Below are 16,544 nucleotides of genomic sequence, written 5' to 3' on the forward strand. Positions count from 1 at the left end.
ATCCTTGCCACTGTGTTAAGCATATGGACCCAAATAAAGAACTGGAATTTGGGCTGGGATTATAGCTAGAAATCCTTCTTGGGCCACCCCATGCCATGGCACCTCTGTGCCACCAGGGGACGCTTCTGGACATCTCTGACCAGAGATTTGCCCAGCCCAAAGTACGGTTTGGCGGCTAGGCTGCCAACAGACAGCATGTTAGCCACTGTGATAAGTATATGGACCTGAATAAGGAACTGGATTTTGGGCTAAGATTATACCTAGAAATCCTTCATGGGCCACCCAAGAACACATCTCTGTGGCACCAGGGGACTCTCCTGGACATCTCTGACCACAGACTTGCCTGGCCCAAAACACGGTTTAGCCATGCCAGGTTGCCAACTGACACTACCCCCAGACACTGTGCTAAATGTCTGGAACCAAATAAGGACCTGGATTTTGGGTTGGGATTATAACCAGAAATCCTTTTCAGACCACCCCACGCCATGCCTCTGTGGCACAGAGGGTCTCTACTGGACATCTCTGACCAGAGACCTGCCCGGCCTAAAGTGCGGTTTGGCCATGCCAGGCTGACAAGAGGCAGCACCCCAGCTACTGTGCTAAGTATCTGGACCCGAATAAGAAACTGGATTTTGGGTTGGGATTAGACCCAGAAATCCTTCTTAGGCCACCCCAGACCATGTCCCTGTGCCACCAGGGAAAGCTTCTGGGCATCTGTGAATAGAGACTTGCCTGGCCCAAACCGCGGCTGTGCCAGGCTGCCAACAGACAGCACCTAAGCCACTGTGCTAAGTATATGGAACTGAATAACGAATCGGATGATGGCCTGGGATTATACCACAAAATACTTCTTGGGCCATCCCAGCCCATGTCTCTGTGCCACTGGGAGACTCCTGGACATCTCTGACTAGAGATTTACCCAGCCCAAAGTGCGGTTTGGCTGAGCCAGCCTGCCAACAGACAGCACCCAAGCCACTGTGCTAAGTATCTGGACCTGAATAAGAAACTGGATGATGGGCTGGGATTATACTGAGAAATCCTTCTTAAGACACCCCACGCTGTGCTTTTGTGGCACCGGGGGACTCTCCTGGACATCTCTGACCACAGACTTGCCTGGGCCAAAACGGTTTCTTCATGCTATGCTGCTACCTGTACACCCCTATGCCCACCGCTCTAAGTATAATGGCTCGAATAAGTAACTTCTTTTGTCCTGGGATCAGTGAGAGAAATTCTTCTTGGGCCACCCTGCGCCATGCCTCCGTGGCACTGGGGGGACTCTTCTGGACACCCTTAACTATATTTTTGTCTGGTCCAAAGAACGCTTTGGCCATGCCAGGCACCAATTTACTCACCATCCACGTGTGCTATTTACATTGCTACAATAAAGAGCTGCCCTTCTGCTGGGTTCATGGGGCAAAACCCTCATGGAATCATCCTAGAACATGTCTCCACTATCAAGGAGACTCCTGAAGAAATCTGGGCATGTCCCTGCTCAACGCAATGCCAGCTTTTTGAGTGTTAGCCTGCCAGCTGACACCCAACCTTGAAAACCTTTATGTTGCTGTTCCACCAGGCACTGGATGGCAGGATGAATGGCTGCATGCATATATAGGGCACCAGTGACAGACCTCTGCTCTGATGTGTGGTATTTAGCATGTGTCAGAGCAGACCCACTTAACTGAGTTTGCCTCCAGTCTGCTGAAGTGTGCTAATTAGCACACTCCAGCAGCCTCTGCGTCACATGTATTCACTGTGCCCATGTTTCAAAATGGCAGCAGCAGCACTTTAACTAAAGATCTTCAAACCAGCTTTGTTAAAGCACCCCCACCGCTGTTTTGAAGTGCAGGACGCTGAATACATGACACTGTGGGTGCTCTAATTAGAGTGGCTCTCAGAGCCGTTCTATTTAAAGCACCCTTCTCCCCACCCCAGAGCATGTGTATAGAGGCCCCTAGGGATTTTTCAACAGCATTTCACATTTACATCCAACTGCCACCCAGAAACTTGGTAAAATAACTTAAAGCTGGGTGTTGTAATTTAAAGGAACCTGCTCACTCACTAGCAAATGTTAAATTAAAACAAGTTTATTGCAAGGGAAAAGGGGAACAGTGGTACTCCCTAAGCAAAACCTTAACTATTAACCTTTAACTGTAGCTCAGAATGAATCACAGTCACAGTCAGAGGCAAACCAACCTGGGGAGCTCCCCCCTAGCCAAGTCACTTGGGAAGGGAGTCTCACCCTGCCATCCAGGGACTCTACCACTTGCGGTCCAAAAAGAATTCCTTATTCGAGCCAGTATACTTAGTGCAGTGGGCATGGCATGAAGAAACCACACTCTGGCTCAGGCAAAACTCTGGTCAGGGGTGTCCAGAAAAGTCCCCCAGCGCCACACAGGCATGGTGTGGGGTGGCCCAAAAAGGATTTGCAATGATGATCTCAGGCCAAAACCCAGTTCCTTATTCAAGCCAATATACTTAGTACTAGCAAATTACCCATCAAGAATGACGGGGGGTGGGAAGGAGGGTGTGCCCCCCCTTCCCCCACCTCGCTCTACCCAAACCTCCTTCCCACTTCAGGTCTGACCCCAAGCCACTCCCATCCCCCCCACCACTTCAGGTCTGAACTCACTCCCCTCCTCCCTCCCTCCACTTCAGTCCGGTCCCACTCCCACCCCCTCCCCACTGCTTCAGGTCCAAACCCGCTCCCCTCCTTCCCCCCACAGCCGCTTCAGGTCTGCCTGGCCGGCATCTGCCTGCCTCCCTTCCCCTCCCTCCCTCACATCTCCCTGTCCCTGCCAGTTGTCTGGGGAGCATCCAGGATGGGCAGCCACCGTGATACCCCACTGGCCCTCGGGCAGGGAGGTGGGAGGCAGCCCAGCTGTCTGGGGCACGTTCCCCACCGCCAAAATTCCCTGGCAGCGGTGCAAACTTGGGCCCGCGCAGCACGTACCGCCCAGCCAATCGCTGCCCGCCCTCTCAGGGGCGCACGCACAGCTGGCTGGAAGCATTACGGACAGACATTCTGACCGACACACAGACCGCCAGACTAAGCCTTTTATTATGTTAATAGATATGGGGGCTGCAGTTAACAGCATACCATGAAGAAACCATGCTCTGGGCTGGGCAAGACTCCGGTCAGGGACATCCAGAGGAGTCCACCGGTGCCACAGAGTCATAGTGTGGGGTGGCCAGAAAGGATTTCCATTTCTAATCCCAGCCCAAAAAGAGTTCCCTATTCAAACCATTGTCCTTAGTACATTCACTGGCGGGGGGGAGCATGCTCTGAGTTGACAGCGTGGCAGACCCAAACCATGCTTTGGGCCGGACAATACTCTGGTCAGGGATGCCTGGGAGAATCGCCCAGTGCCACAGAGTCAGAATGGAGTGGCCCAACAAGGACTTTCATCTCTAATCCCAGCCCCAAACACAGTTACTTATTCAAGCCATTCTACTTATAACAGTGGCTGGGGGGCTGTCAGATAACAGCCTGGCATGGCCAAACCCTGTTTTGGGCTGGGCAAGTCTCTATTCAGAGATGTCCAGGACAGTCCCCTGGTACCACAGAAGCATGGTGTGGGGTGGCCCAAAAAGGATTTGTGGCTACAATCCCAACCCAAAATCCAGTTTCTTATTCGGGTCCATGTATTTAGCACAGTGGCTGGAGTGCTGTCATTTGGCAGCCTGGCACAGCCAAACTGTGGTTTGGGCTGAGCAAGTCTCTGGTCACAGATGTCCAGAAGCATCAGTGGCATACAGATGTGGTCTGGGGTGGCCCAAGAAGGATTTCTAGCTTTAATCACAGCCCAAATTGCAGTTCAAATCCGGATACTTTGCAGTGTCTAGAGAGTAGTGTCAGTTGGCAGCCTGGGATGGCCAAACCGTGCTTTCGGCCGGGCAAGTCTGTGGTCAGAGATGTCCAGGAGAATCCCCCAGTGCCACAAAGGCACAACGTGGGGTGGCCCAAGAAGGATTTCTCAGTATACTCCCAGCCCATCATCCAGTTCCTTATTGGGGTCCAGATACTTAGCACAGTGGCTTGGGTGCTGTCTGTTGGCAGGCTGGCACAGCCAAACCGCACTTTGGGCTGGGCAAGTCTCTGGTCAGAGATGTCCAGGAGAGTCTCCCAGTGGCACAGAGGTGTGGTTTGGGGTTGCCCAAGAAGGATTTCTGGGTATAAACCCATCCCAAAATCCAGTTCCTTATTCAGCTCCATGTACTTAGCACAGTGGCTGGGGTGCTGGCTGTTGTCAGCCTGGCATGGCCCAACTGCGCTTTGGGCCACAAAATTTGGGATGGCCCAAGAAGTATTTTGCCCCATAATCCCATCCTAATCTGACCTTCGTTTAAGGCTCTGTTCTTTATGTGGACTATTATTTTTCATATTAATTAGCATATATGCATAGCTAATGAAATTCTGTCTCTTTAGGATGTTTAATTCATTAATAAGAAATTTTTATTGAGTCTAGATTAGTTTTGAAAAAGGAATCAGGAATAAGGAACCAACTTCAGCCTCATTAACCTCCCAGCCCGTAACGCTGGGGCCACTTCTCCCCACACGCTGGAGTACATACCTATTTACACAGTTTATTATTTACAAAACAGTCAACATATGAATGAGGTTAATAGCAGAACAGGATATCAATAATCTAATTGCTGAAGACGGGTATCAATTAACTAAAACACTCTACAAATTGAATCAAAGACATCCTCAGTATAACTCTCCAGCTTAAACCTTGAGACTCCAGTGAATTTCAGCAAGAGCACACAGGGTTAACAAGACATCCGCTCGCCTTCATACTGGCAGTACAATAACCACGGCTGGTGCTGCTGCTTCAGAAAGCCCTGCTGTCTGCTAGAGCCTGCTTTGGGAAGAGAAGCTCTCCTCTGCTTCAGCTGTCTGTGGTATCTGCAAAGAAACACACACTGTCCCCTATCCCAAAAAGCACCTTTCTCCAATTCCCAGACATGGCCCCTTTGGCTGATAACTGATACGACCCTGGGTTTATCACCCACGCAGCTGCAGGATGGTTCCTCCCCGAGCTCTGTGGTCCGCGGTCCCTTCCCTTCTCAGCCAGGCCAGTCCCTGGCTGAGTTCCCGCCCCTCTCTTGCCTCAGGAGCCAATCAAAAACATGCATATGTCCTTGCAAGCAACAACTTTCTGCAAACTTTCCTGCTCTGCCTTTGCAAGGATCCTGAGCCCTGCTGCAAATCCAACAGCAGCTGTTACATATATAAATAAACATACAACTATTTCTCACAATTCACTCCCAAAATCTTTGTAGTTGTGATGCAAAAATTGTAAGTTGGCCAGCGGTCAGAAATGGATAACACCATTAGTAATCAAAGAATTCCTGTAAACCACATTGGTTCCTCAAAATTGAATGATTCTAAAATTTGACAATTACTACTTGGTCACTTTACTTAAAAATGTAATTGAATTGACTACCTTTCAACTGAAATAGTAGTCATAAAAATGGTCAATATTTTGGCCAGTGGGGCTGCCTCAGAACTCAGGTTAGCTGTCACAAAACAGCAATTTATTACCAGAATCTCATTGGAGGGCACAGTAATCACACACACAAATCTTCAGCTCTCTCTATCAGTTGTACAGATCAGTTTGGTTGCCAAATTTCCATCTGGTAACCTTGGCTTACTGACAACAATTTAAATCACCAGTGGTTACTTGATTAGCTGATAAGCCAAGAGAGCTAACAATTTACATGGCAATATGCTAGTGTAATAAAAAAGGAAAACCAGAAGTTAGATTGCATTACATAATGACTCTTAAGCAATGCAGTAGATTTTTATACTGCAGGCTTTATATCCCTGAATACAAATTACACTCTATACTGTCCCCATCCTTTGAGGTGCTGAACACAGTGCTGCCAATCACCGATTTGCAGAGGTTTAGCGCTTTCTAGTATTAGGCCCCCAAACTAACAACAACAATTATTTTCAATTGTAGACACTCTCAAAAGAATCTTTGAGCACAGAGTGAATCAAACTCAATCTGACAAAATGAACAGGTATCTGGCCTAACAATATACTCCTGTTCAAGCAGCAGCTGCTCATTTTCTCGATGAAAGGCTGCCAATTTCACCTTTCTTATCCTGCACAAAGTATATTCCTGTCCTGCAAAGTGTTAGCCTAGCCCTCAAGAGCCTTATCTCAAGTTGTTACCCAAGACCCCTGCCAACAGTATATACACGCAAGGTGTATACTGCTTCCAGAATCTAGACTTACTCTCTACTGTAACCAGTGCACTGCAATATGTTCTTCCCCTGCCCAGGACTGGGTTGTGCTATTAACCCCAGCCTGTAGGGCTGAACTAATCATGCAGAAATAATTTCACATACAATTGGTCTTTATCACTACCTATATTTCAAAAATCCTTATTTGGGAACATTGTTCCTTATTTAGCATAATATTTGCCATTTTTCCCCAATGTATTTTTAAACTATTTACATCTTACACATTTCAATAAAGTTCAAAGTGGTTACATCTACATGAGACATTTTACTGTGCAGTAATTGGCTCTAATTGTGAGTAAATGTGCTACGTGCACGTGCAAGTAGCAAATTTACTTAGGAGTAGTTACTGCACAGTAGTGCACATGTAGAGGCCCGATCTGAGCAAATGTGCTCCCAGACAGCCAGGCAGCAGGAGGTGGGAGATTGTTCCCTGCTCCCAGTAGCTGTTGGCTGTTGGGGTGGGCTCCACAACCAGAGCCCGGGCAGGGACAATGTCACCTTGCCCCCACAGCAGGGAACTCCCAGCTCCCCCTCTAGGACTGCAAGACCTCCCCGGGCTTGGGGCCAGCACTGGGAGTTCCTTCTCCAGAGGTGGATTAAGATGCATTGGGCCCAGATTATTTACACATGTAGATGTGCCCAGTATGTCCCTTCTTTGCTTCCAGATGTCCCTCTATAATTTTTCAAATCTGGTTCCTTCAGTATCTTGCTAGATGTCATCTTTGACAAGGTAAAGTAGGTACAATTAATGAGAAATTTAAACATCACAACTTTTTCATGGCTAAATGTGTCATATCCGAAGTGATACAATCATAGAACCACAAGACTGGAAGCTAGGAGACTGTGGTTTGGTTTGTAATATTTTGCAATATTTCTAGTTTAAATGGGTTCAGGTTATACTAAATGTTGCATTCTTTAATTTCCTGACTAGCATGTACATGAGGAAAGAAGGATATAATTGTGTTTGGAACCAGAGCTTAGGAAATCCTTCTAAATGCTCAGTTAGTGGATAACTGCCATCAATAACAAGGAGATAATTTGCCCAGGCTGAAGGGCCTGGGGTGGGCCTGGGAGGTGCCAAAACATTATGTACCACTCCAAGCATTCTGTAACAAGTATAGATTTGCAACAGAGACCTTGCTGGAATATTAAGAGATCCAAGCAACAGTACGTGCCAAAGATGGACTGAACCTGGCAGGCAGCAGAAGAGTGCAGAAGGACTACAGGGAACATGGAGACTGAATGACTCTGCAGGCCCGGGAATCGAGGCAAGTTCCCTGAGTTGAGAGAGTGAACTTTTCCAGGCAAGTGGCCTTTCTTTATGTGAAGCCCCTAGAGGGTTGAGGTGTCTGTCTGCTAGGGGGCTGAGATGCTTGGTGTTTAAGTTACAGTGATGGGTTACCCTTGAGCCCTGAGGTGGCAGGCTGAAGGCCTATTTAGATTGGAGTGGGGCCCAATAAGGAGTTCAGCAGCTTAGGAAAGACTGAGACCTGGACCAGATCGTCCATGAGCTGTGAGTGGGCTAGGCCAGACTAGAGGGTCCGAGAGCCCAATGAGGGGCTGCTTGTGGGGCAAGGGACCCGAAAGCTTAAAGGGAAACCAGGTAGGTGGCCGGGGGGCTGTGTATATAAATCATTAACATCAAAGAGAGGAAACACCCACAAGGCTTGGGGCATGGTGTAGGGGGGGAAATGGAGCCAGGCCTTTAGCCCTTAGCCCTTGAGCTACAGATGCCCTGGATGGCATATGTATGTACATAGCCCTTAAAACCACAGGAGCCTGGTAGGGGCAGAGGTCAGCTGAAGGGGGCTATTGGGCTTAAAAGTTGAGTCCAGGGGACTGAGTGTCCAGGAGGGACCCAGGGATACAACAAGTGGACTAAACCTCACTCTAAGGCCAGTGGGCAGCCTCCTTTATTCTTATATCATAAAGAGCTTTGTCCATCTGTCTGTCTGTCCATAGTGCTCTTGGAACACTCTGATTGGTTAGTAAAACAACCAATCAGAGTGCAGATCACCGCCATGATGGTGGGGACGGAGGAGATGGAGCAGGGGGGCGAAGACAGCACCACTGGCCTCCCCCCCCCCCACTTTGTCCTCACCATCATGGTGCTGCTGTGCCACCTCTGAGGAGCAGGGCTGGGCAGGGGAGGGTGAGGCCAGTGGTACTGGTGGTGGTGGCAGCACAGGGTGCTGATGGAGGGGACAGCAGTGCAAGCTTCCTCCTCACACTGCTCCTGGGAGGCGATGGCAGTGTGGAGTGATGGGTGGCAGTACTCCGTCTCTGTCTGCCCCGTCCCCCCCCCCCGGGGTCATTCTTAACAGGCAATTGGCTAGTTTAATCAATAATAAGAACAAGGCATGGCAGGTGAGCAATCAAAGGGAGGGCCGTAATAGAAACTGAACTGGGCAGGGGTCACAGGGCTACCAGAGCCATCACGCTGCCCCTGTGGCTCAAACGGGCTACAGAGACATAAGCTGGCTCATGGCACATGGTACATTGCCAGTCTGGCAACTCAGTGTGAAGGTTTGCTAAGTGTCTAAGAACAGTAGGTTGAGAAAAGGAGACATAGTGCCACCTACTCTGGGACTCTGCTTTTGCTAAAGTGGTGCAGGGAAAGAAGGGCACCTCTTGCAGGTGGTGACAGGAAAAGCATCAATTGTGAGAGGAATTACTCTGGGAATGCACCCCAAACAGGGATGTGAGAGACTGGAGGGGAAAACTGATTATTTTGAGTTTTAAGGTAATGCTCTGGAAAGTACAGAACCATCTTGTCTTCAGGCATTTGGAGGTTTTAGTACAAGACTCTCTGTGTGTAGGCCTGAGTAACCTCCATGTAGACTGTACTTCCCGAGAGAGCAGGAGAAGGCTGTGGGCAGGGAGAGGAGGCAAAGAGATGCTGGTATACAGAAGCCTAGAAGCTGATGTTTACCTGAAGCACTAAGGGGACTTTGGGGATTAGGCAGATCTTGAATGGATCTCTTCTTTCCTAAGAGTGCTCAGACTAGAAATCTTACATAAATATAGTACTATCCCAATCCTTTACCCTCAGGAGATATCCGTCCACAAACATGGTGCCTGCAGAGGTACAGCTCTCCCTCCCTAAACTTCCTCCAAGAAACCATGTTGAAGTGTATTGCAGATTGGCAGTCATGGGGAAAGTTTATGAAAAATATAACTAGTTAAAGTTAAAAGTTAGCAGCCTTTAAAATTAACCTGAGTTAAGTTCAAAGTTCAATATTTTCACTTTCAACTAGTTAAAAGTTAAAAAGAGAGTAACTAGTTCAAAGTTAAGTTGATTTGTGCAAAATGCGTGAAATGTGATGAATTGCCTGTTAGCATCATTTTTCATTTTCAAATGCAATGAGTGGGTTTCTTTTCCATAAGCCCACAGAAGTCCACTACTTTACTCAGAACTCACCCTGCTTTACCTGAAAACAATGTTATACTTGTCATACAGTTTTCAGAATAACAGTTTACTAATACCTATGTAACGTTAGATCCTTCTCACCCTCTCCATGTGACGTACTTTTTAAAAGTCAATGCATCATATAGGTATAACAGAAAGGAGATATTCATAGCCAGGTGACAAATGAAAGCTGTTTCCACAGAAAACCTCTATTGGTACAATTTTATTGCTCAAAAGGTAACAAAAGGGTATGAAATACATTTGAATTAGAAATAATGAACGTGTCTGAAAATCAAAATTAGACTGAAATGAGATCAGTTTAAATGTGAAAAAGAAAGTTCAGTTACATAGCAGCAGCTGTTTAAACATGCTTATTGAACTTCAGCAAAAGCTACATTTCAAAATTTACATCTGATTATTTTCTTCTGTCTTGCCACCACTACTGAACAATTGCTCTACATGGGCAGATGAGGGAATGCTTGTGTTATAACGGATGAATAGCTTTTTCATAGTAGGTAATATCTCAAATAAGTTTCTCACAGATGAGAGGTATTGCTCAACTTCTTGGGTCCTGGGCTGTTGTTTCTGATCTTCATTATAATTTAAAAAAGCATCATCTGCTTCACCCTCACTACTTGCTCCCACTCTTACTGGGATCAATGTCTCTGCTTGCTTGTGCTTGTTCCCTCTCCTGCAGCCAACTGGCTGCCCTGTTGACTTCTGCAAATGCACAGAAAATGCCAGCATGAATTAAGGAACTCTGGGACTTGTAGATCTTAAGAGACCATATCTCAAGGGTGGGCAAAATGTGGCCTGCCAGGCCATTCTATCTGGCCTGTGGGGCCCCTAAAAAATTAGAAAATTAATATTTATCTGCCCCTGACTGCCTGTCATGCGGCCCTTGATGGCTTGCCAAAACTCAGTAAGTAGTTCTCCTCCCAAAATAATTGCCCACCCCTGCCATAGCTCAGAGGAAGGAAAACTACTCTCTTTCTCTCAAACAAGAAGTCCTTAGAGTTTCAATAAAGAAATATCGTTCCATGTAAGACCTAGAGAGTGGCTGTGTCAGGAAAAACTCTGGGAAAACCGGATTTAATTTTTTAAAAAACTTTTAAATTATACTGAAAAAAATGTTAACATTAACCTTTTTTTTAACTAGGTAAAGTTAAAAGTTGACAGCAGAAAAATTGAACTAGTTGAAGTTAAAAGTTAGCCATTTCTTGAACTTTTTAACTAGTTAATTAACTAGTTAATTCCCATGACTGCAGATTGGTGTTATCCTCTGGATCCATCTGCAGTTGCTATTGAGCAAATGCAGGAGGATGCACCCAGGCAGTAGCCACTCCTGCAAGGCACCTCCTGTTCCCTTGGAAAAAGGAATAATATTCTATGAGGACCTCTTAAGATCAAAAAGGGTATGTGGTCTCCAGAATTAGTGTCTCCCTTCTAATAGCACACACATCCATTCAAAGGGAAAACTGAAGAAAAACAGAGAGACTTTCCAGAGCTTTCCTTTCCTTGTGGTTCGGTCTAGGCATTGGCATTTATACAAGTCCCTTTTGCGAATACCTTTAAGAAGAGAAATCACTGTCCATGTAGTAAGTCCTGCCAGCCTTGAAAGACTTCCCTTTAAATAATTATAGCATGCTGATATGGCAACTAATGGCAAGCTAGATAGAGAGAAAGCATAATATTTTCAGTCTCTGGAAAATTCAGATAGATTAAACTCACTCTAACTGTGTTCAGGCTACTGAAAATATGAAAATATTGGTCTTGATATTTAGGCACCAAAATCCATCTGATCCTGTGCCAATAAAAATCAGTGAAAGTTTTAGCGTATCTTTCAGTGGGAAAAGGATCAGGTTCATAAGCACCTACAAAATTAAGTTGCCTGGTTTCCAGAGGTCCTGAGCACTTATGGCTCTTGTTGACAATATTTCAAATTGATGTCAGATTACAAATTACATCATGGTTCACAGTGTTGCCAACTCTCATGATTTTTGGTGTTGTTCTTGAAGTCTATACTTCAGGAATGTGAAAAAACTTAGCTCTTTTTTATATATTTATATTGATATATAAATATAAAAGGAAATAGCTAAGTTTTTCACATTCCCGAAGCATAAACTTTAAAAGCAATGCCAAAAATCTTGAGAGTTGGCAATACAGGTTTCCTTCACCAACCACTGGGATTAGGTTCCTGAACGTTCCTGTGGCTGGCAAAACCATGGTTGGCAAGACAAAAGGCTTATGGGAAAAATGGCAGGTGGCGGGCTAAAGCACAGCCACAGAAAACTGTGGTTACTCAGAACCGTATACTGTGGTAGCCAAAATAAAACATTAAGTGTGGATACTCAATACTATGGTTGGCAAAACTGTAGTTGGCTAGGGAAATCTGTAATGGGTTTAGGAAGTGAGACATTTTGTTCTAGTGATTCTTGTACCCACGCTGTGGGTAGATACGTTAGTGTATCTTGCATTGGTTCCAGAAGCATGAGTTCAAACTGACCCAGATGACTCAGTTGACTTAGGCTAGGGCACCAAAGGTAATCAATCAGGTAAGCCTATAGCCACGTCACTCCTGTGGTGCTGTTTGTTACAGAAACTGGTGTGCTTTAACTGCACCGGCCCAATGAGCTGGTAGGTTCAGGTGAACTTTTGAATTTGTCTCCCAGTACACACATATCAATGAAAGCCTCTAAAGTGAATGGTAGTAAGCCTCATCCACTTAGTCTGTTTCCGTACTTTCTTACATTACATGATGCACAGCAGTCAGGAACAACACAGTGAAACTTGTGAAAATTCAGTTATACATGTTTTCAAGGTTGTAATTAATTTTTCAGCAAGGCTCCCACCTCACAATCTGTTCTTTCTTTTACCCCCTCTGAACTCTGTTATTCTTTTTAAATTTTTTAAAATTCTATTATCGTTGTCTGCTTTCCCCATATTTGTTCTGAACATCTAGCCCTATGCAATGTTTGTATTAGTGCTGATTTCTTTTTCTTTTCCTTGGATTGAATCTGACCTATTGTCCTTCTGTAGGCAGCTCATGAACATTCCTGTGAGTGCCCCTGCTGTGTCTCTGACTGTCCTTTTGTTGTCTTATTTCACTAGTTCTGTCTTATTTAAAAGCAATTTGTAGCATGATTTGCTGTAAGTCCTTAATGCATATATTTGGTTTTAATCAGATACCAGGTGACAAGAACAAGTTGTCACTGTAGCATGTGCCATTATTCAACAGTCACCAGGGTCTAACTACTGGTGTTTGCTACAAGAATTAGTAACATATTGATTCCCTTTGTTTACTCTGTTAACTTTAGAAATAAGAAGTTCAAATATTAATTCAAAGGGGAAAAATAGTTCAAGGACAGAAAGCTCTCTGATTCCCCACATGTGAGATTCTAGATTTCTGTAGCACAAACACAGCAAAGCAGCTATGATGTACTTCAGTCCTCCTCAACTGAAATACAAAACTGTTAATTTTTCACAGCTATATGTGGATAATTTCTAAAACAAAATTCATATGCAACCGCACCCTCAACCCTGAGTTCAATCACAGTGAGCTAGGTGCAATGGAAATATGCTGGAATTCTAGCAAGTGAAAATCTAGGCATAAATCATCAATTGAGCCACTAAAAATAAAGCATCATGGCTGCAGTAGTTCCATGGCTGCTTTACCCTCTGTATGTCCTTATTGCAAAGGAAAGTTTGGCCAATGGGTCCATGTAAACGCAGCTCCCTTGGCCAAAGCTCCATAACCTGTTCCCAGATTGACCTATGCGCTCTACCAGGAGGACAAACTTTATAACCAACTGAATACAGTTCGGTGATGTACACAGGAAGTGATCTTAAGTGTGGGTTTGCTATCTCTTGATTTGCCCACCAGTACAACCTAACTGCTCCAGTTCCACCACATTCAGGGCCATCCACAACTGGAGAGAGTGTGAAAAGGACAGATTTGGCCCAAAATTAATCAGTATTTCTAATGTGTATTAAAAAATCATAAGTTTTCATGTGTGTTCTTTTATCACAATTATACAACGACACATATCCCAAGGAACCAAGCTTCATAAGTCTTATTTAATTAAGACAGAAGATATGAATACCTCATTCCCCAGTAAGAGACCTGTTCTCAACCCCAGCAAAGGTATTACAATTTCACTTCAATTTTTCTTAAAAGAAACCATGTTGATATTGATCCTCATTCTCATAATTCTCCTGCTTTGATTGATTTGCATTCTGTAATCACTGTTCTGTTTCTTGCAGGGTTATTTCCCCAAATGCATAAAAATAGGCACTGTTTATATGAAGGGCTTTTTTTTTTTTCAAGCATTTCCTGCCACTGGGGAAATAACAGTAAGCCATTAAAACAAAACTCTGAATTTAGACTGCTGTATTGGGCAAAATTCAGCACTGGCATAACTCCATTAATTTCAGCAGGTTACACAGGGATGAGTCTTACCTGATGTCCATTAAAATTATTGACTGCATATTTCTACAGGTTCTGAGGTTGTTACTATTGCAGGCAAAAATCTATATTTCCATTGATTTTAATGTAAATAGTATTAGGCACTAGCTGATGCATAGATGCAAACTGCTGTCTCAAGTAAAATATTCTCCATTGACAACTTAATGAACAATACAATGAACAACGTGTCTTTTATCTCTAATTGCTATTAAATAGAGTCCTTTATGTAATGTGATTATGCGACAGGGGAAACATTAGCATAATTGTGACATTTGTGATCTGGATTAGCCTTCCCTTAAGACAAATATAAATGCAATTATTTTACTTGAGTTTGCAGGCAGCCTGAAAAACCAGCTCAATAAGATGAACTACCTTCAATAATCAGAGTGGGCTGTTCATGCTGAAATCTAGTGATGGCAAGATAAACATTGCCAGAGGGAAGACTTTTGTGAGTTATATCTTTTATTGGGCCAATCTTCTTCAAGATCCAAAAAAAGGTACTGTCATTCTCGAAAACTACAACATCACTTCAACACTGCCAAGATAAACATTAACTATTTTACCACTGATTATTTCTATCCAGCCTTTCAATCAATGTGCTCATCCATTGTTTTTGGAAGGAGCTACAGATTCAGGACACGCTGAAATAACTCCATTAAGTTCCCTACTTATTTGGGGAAATAGATCATTCTATCCTCTTGGGCTAGAGGCAATATCTTTTATTAGACCAACTAAATAGTAACAAAAATACTTATTTCTTTGCAAGCTTTTGGATCCATCCTTCATCAGGCCAAGGACAATTCAAAGATTGTAAAATTTACAAAAAAGATTTAAAATCTTTGAATTCTCCTCAGCCTGATGAAGGGTGTTCAGACCAAAAAATTGCAAAGAAATTTTTTTTTGCTACTATTTATTTGGTTTAATAAAAGATATCACCTCTAGACCAAGAGTTTTATTTGTGTCTATTTCTTAGACCAACATGGCTACAACATATATCCCTAATTCTATCCTCTGTTTCCCAGGTTTGTCTCTGTTGAACCCTGTCATGAAAAGAAAGAGAAACTGCATCCCCTCTCTACTACTAAAATAATAAAAACAACTAGTAAAAATCTTTCAGGTGCACCTTACCGAGGTAACAAAATGTGCACATTTTCCAAGGTGGTTCAGCAGTCCAAAAATCTGTAGCACCCTGAAATTTAGGGGTAGATGCAGTGTAAAACAAATTTTAATTATTATGAAAATAAATAAGGTTGGCTGATCCAAAACCCTTTGAAATAATTTAAAATATATGAACTGACTTCAGTGGGTAGTGAATCATTTCTATAAAAAAAGTATTCTCTTGGACTAGGTTGATAACAAAAAGGAGTTCTGGTTAGATGGAAAACTGATCCATAATTTGAGCATGCCAGCACATTATTTACCTGATTATCCCTACACTGTAATACACAGGGCCCTGGATTTAAATAAGAAAACATTCTCCAGTTTTCATCTGATATAGCAGTTCTTTGCATTTCTAATAAATCTTCAAAGCGTAAACCCTGTTTTTTTGACAATGTGACATAAGCATTGCCATTAGGATCACAGAAAAGTAGAACTGGAATAAATCACATGAGGTCATGTAGTCCAGCCTCCTACTCAAGGCATCACTGAGTAAACCAGCTAGTGATATACCATGGGTCTTCAGTCAATGCTTGCATTTGAGCCACCCTCCCCTGTCCTTCTCATAGCAATAATTAAAGTTACATTGTGGACGAAGAACTCTAAAGAGCCGTGCCAGCCCCACCGCCCTGGTCGGCACCCAGGGGCCTTGGCCCTCCCCCCATGCCGTCAGTCTGCCACTGAAACCAGCCCAGTCTGTCTAACCTACTACTGAAAATTTTAGGAACAGAGGTTCTTCAATTCTGTAAGTAGCTTGTTCCAATGCTTAAGCAGTTTTATAGTCAGAAAGTTCTTCCTCATCTCAAACATAAACTTCCTCTGCTGCAGTTTGCTGCAGAGGCCATTGCTTCTAGTCCTGTCCTCTTTCGGTATTTGAAGATGGCCATCAAATCCAGTCTTTCCCCCTCCAGACTAAATAACTCCACCTTTTTCAGCCTTTCCTCCTAAGCCGCATTTCCGAGGCCCCTAATCATTTTTTGCTGCTCTGAATGGGACTTTTTCCAAGCTGCCCATGTCCTTCTTGAAGCTTGGGGCCCAAAACCGGACACAGTACTTCAGTGAAGCCATAGTGCCAAATAGAGCAGAAGAATCACTTCCCTTGATTTGCAAGGGCCTCTGTCATGAATATGACCCAGGATGCTATTGGCTTTGTTTGTAACAAGAGGGCACTGTTGGCTTATTATATCCTGCTTAGAGTTGACTGGTGTCCTCAGTGCTGCAGGGTTAGATGACAACATTGTATAAAGAGGGTTTTGGCTT

General features: G+C 44.2%; 1 long non-coding RNA gene across 1 annotated transcript; it reads right to left on the minus strand.

The window, feature by feature from the left end:
- Window positions 1-896: 896 nt before the first annotated feature.
- Window positions 897-13,627, minus strand: LOC109304871. Its single transcript, XR_002099496.1, has 3 exons — window positions 13,613-13,627; window positions 12,538-12,540; window positions 897-1,029 (listed from the first exon to the last, which is right to left on the minus strand). It is a non-coding gene; the product is annotated as an uncharacterized LOC109304871 (long non-coding RNA).
- Between the last annotated feature and the right edge of the window lie 2,917 nt (window positions 13,628-16,544).

This window comes from Gavialis gangeticus, unplaced genomic scaffold (assembly GCF_001723915.1).
Source record: "Gavialis gangeticus isolate Ggan-Ray unplaced genomic scaffold, GavGan_comp1, whole genome shotgun sequence".
In the NCBI taxonomy this organism is placed as follows: Eukaryota; Metazoa; Chordata; order Crocodylia; family Gavialidae; genus Gavialis; species Gavialis gangeticus.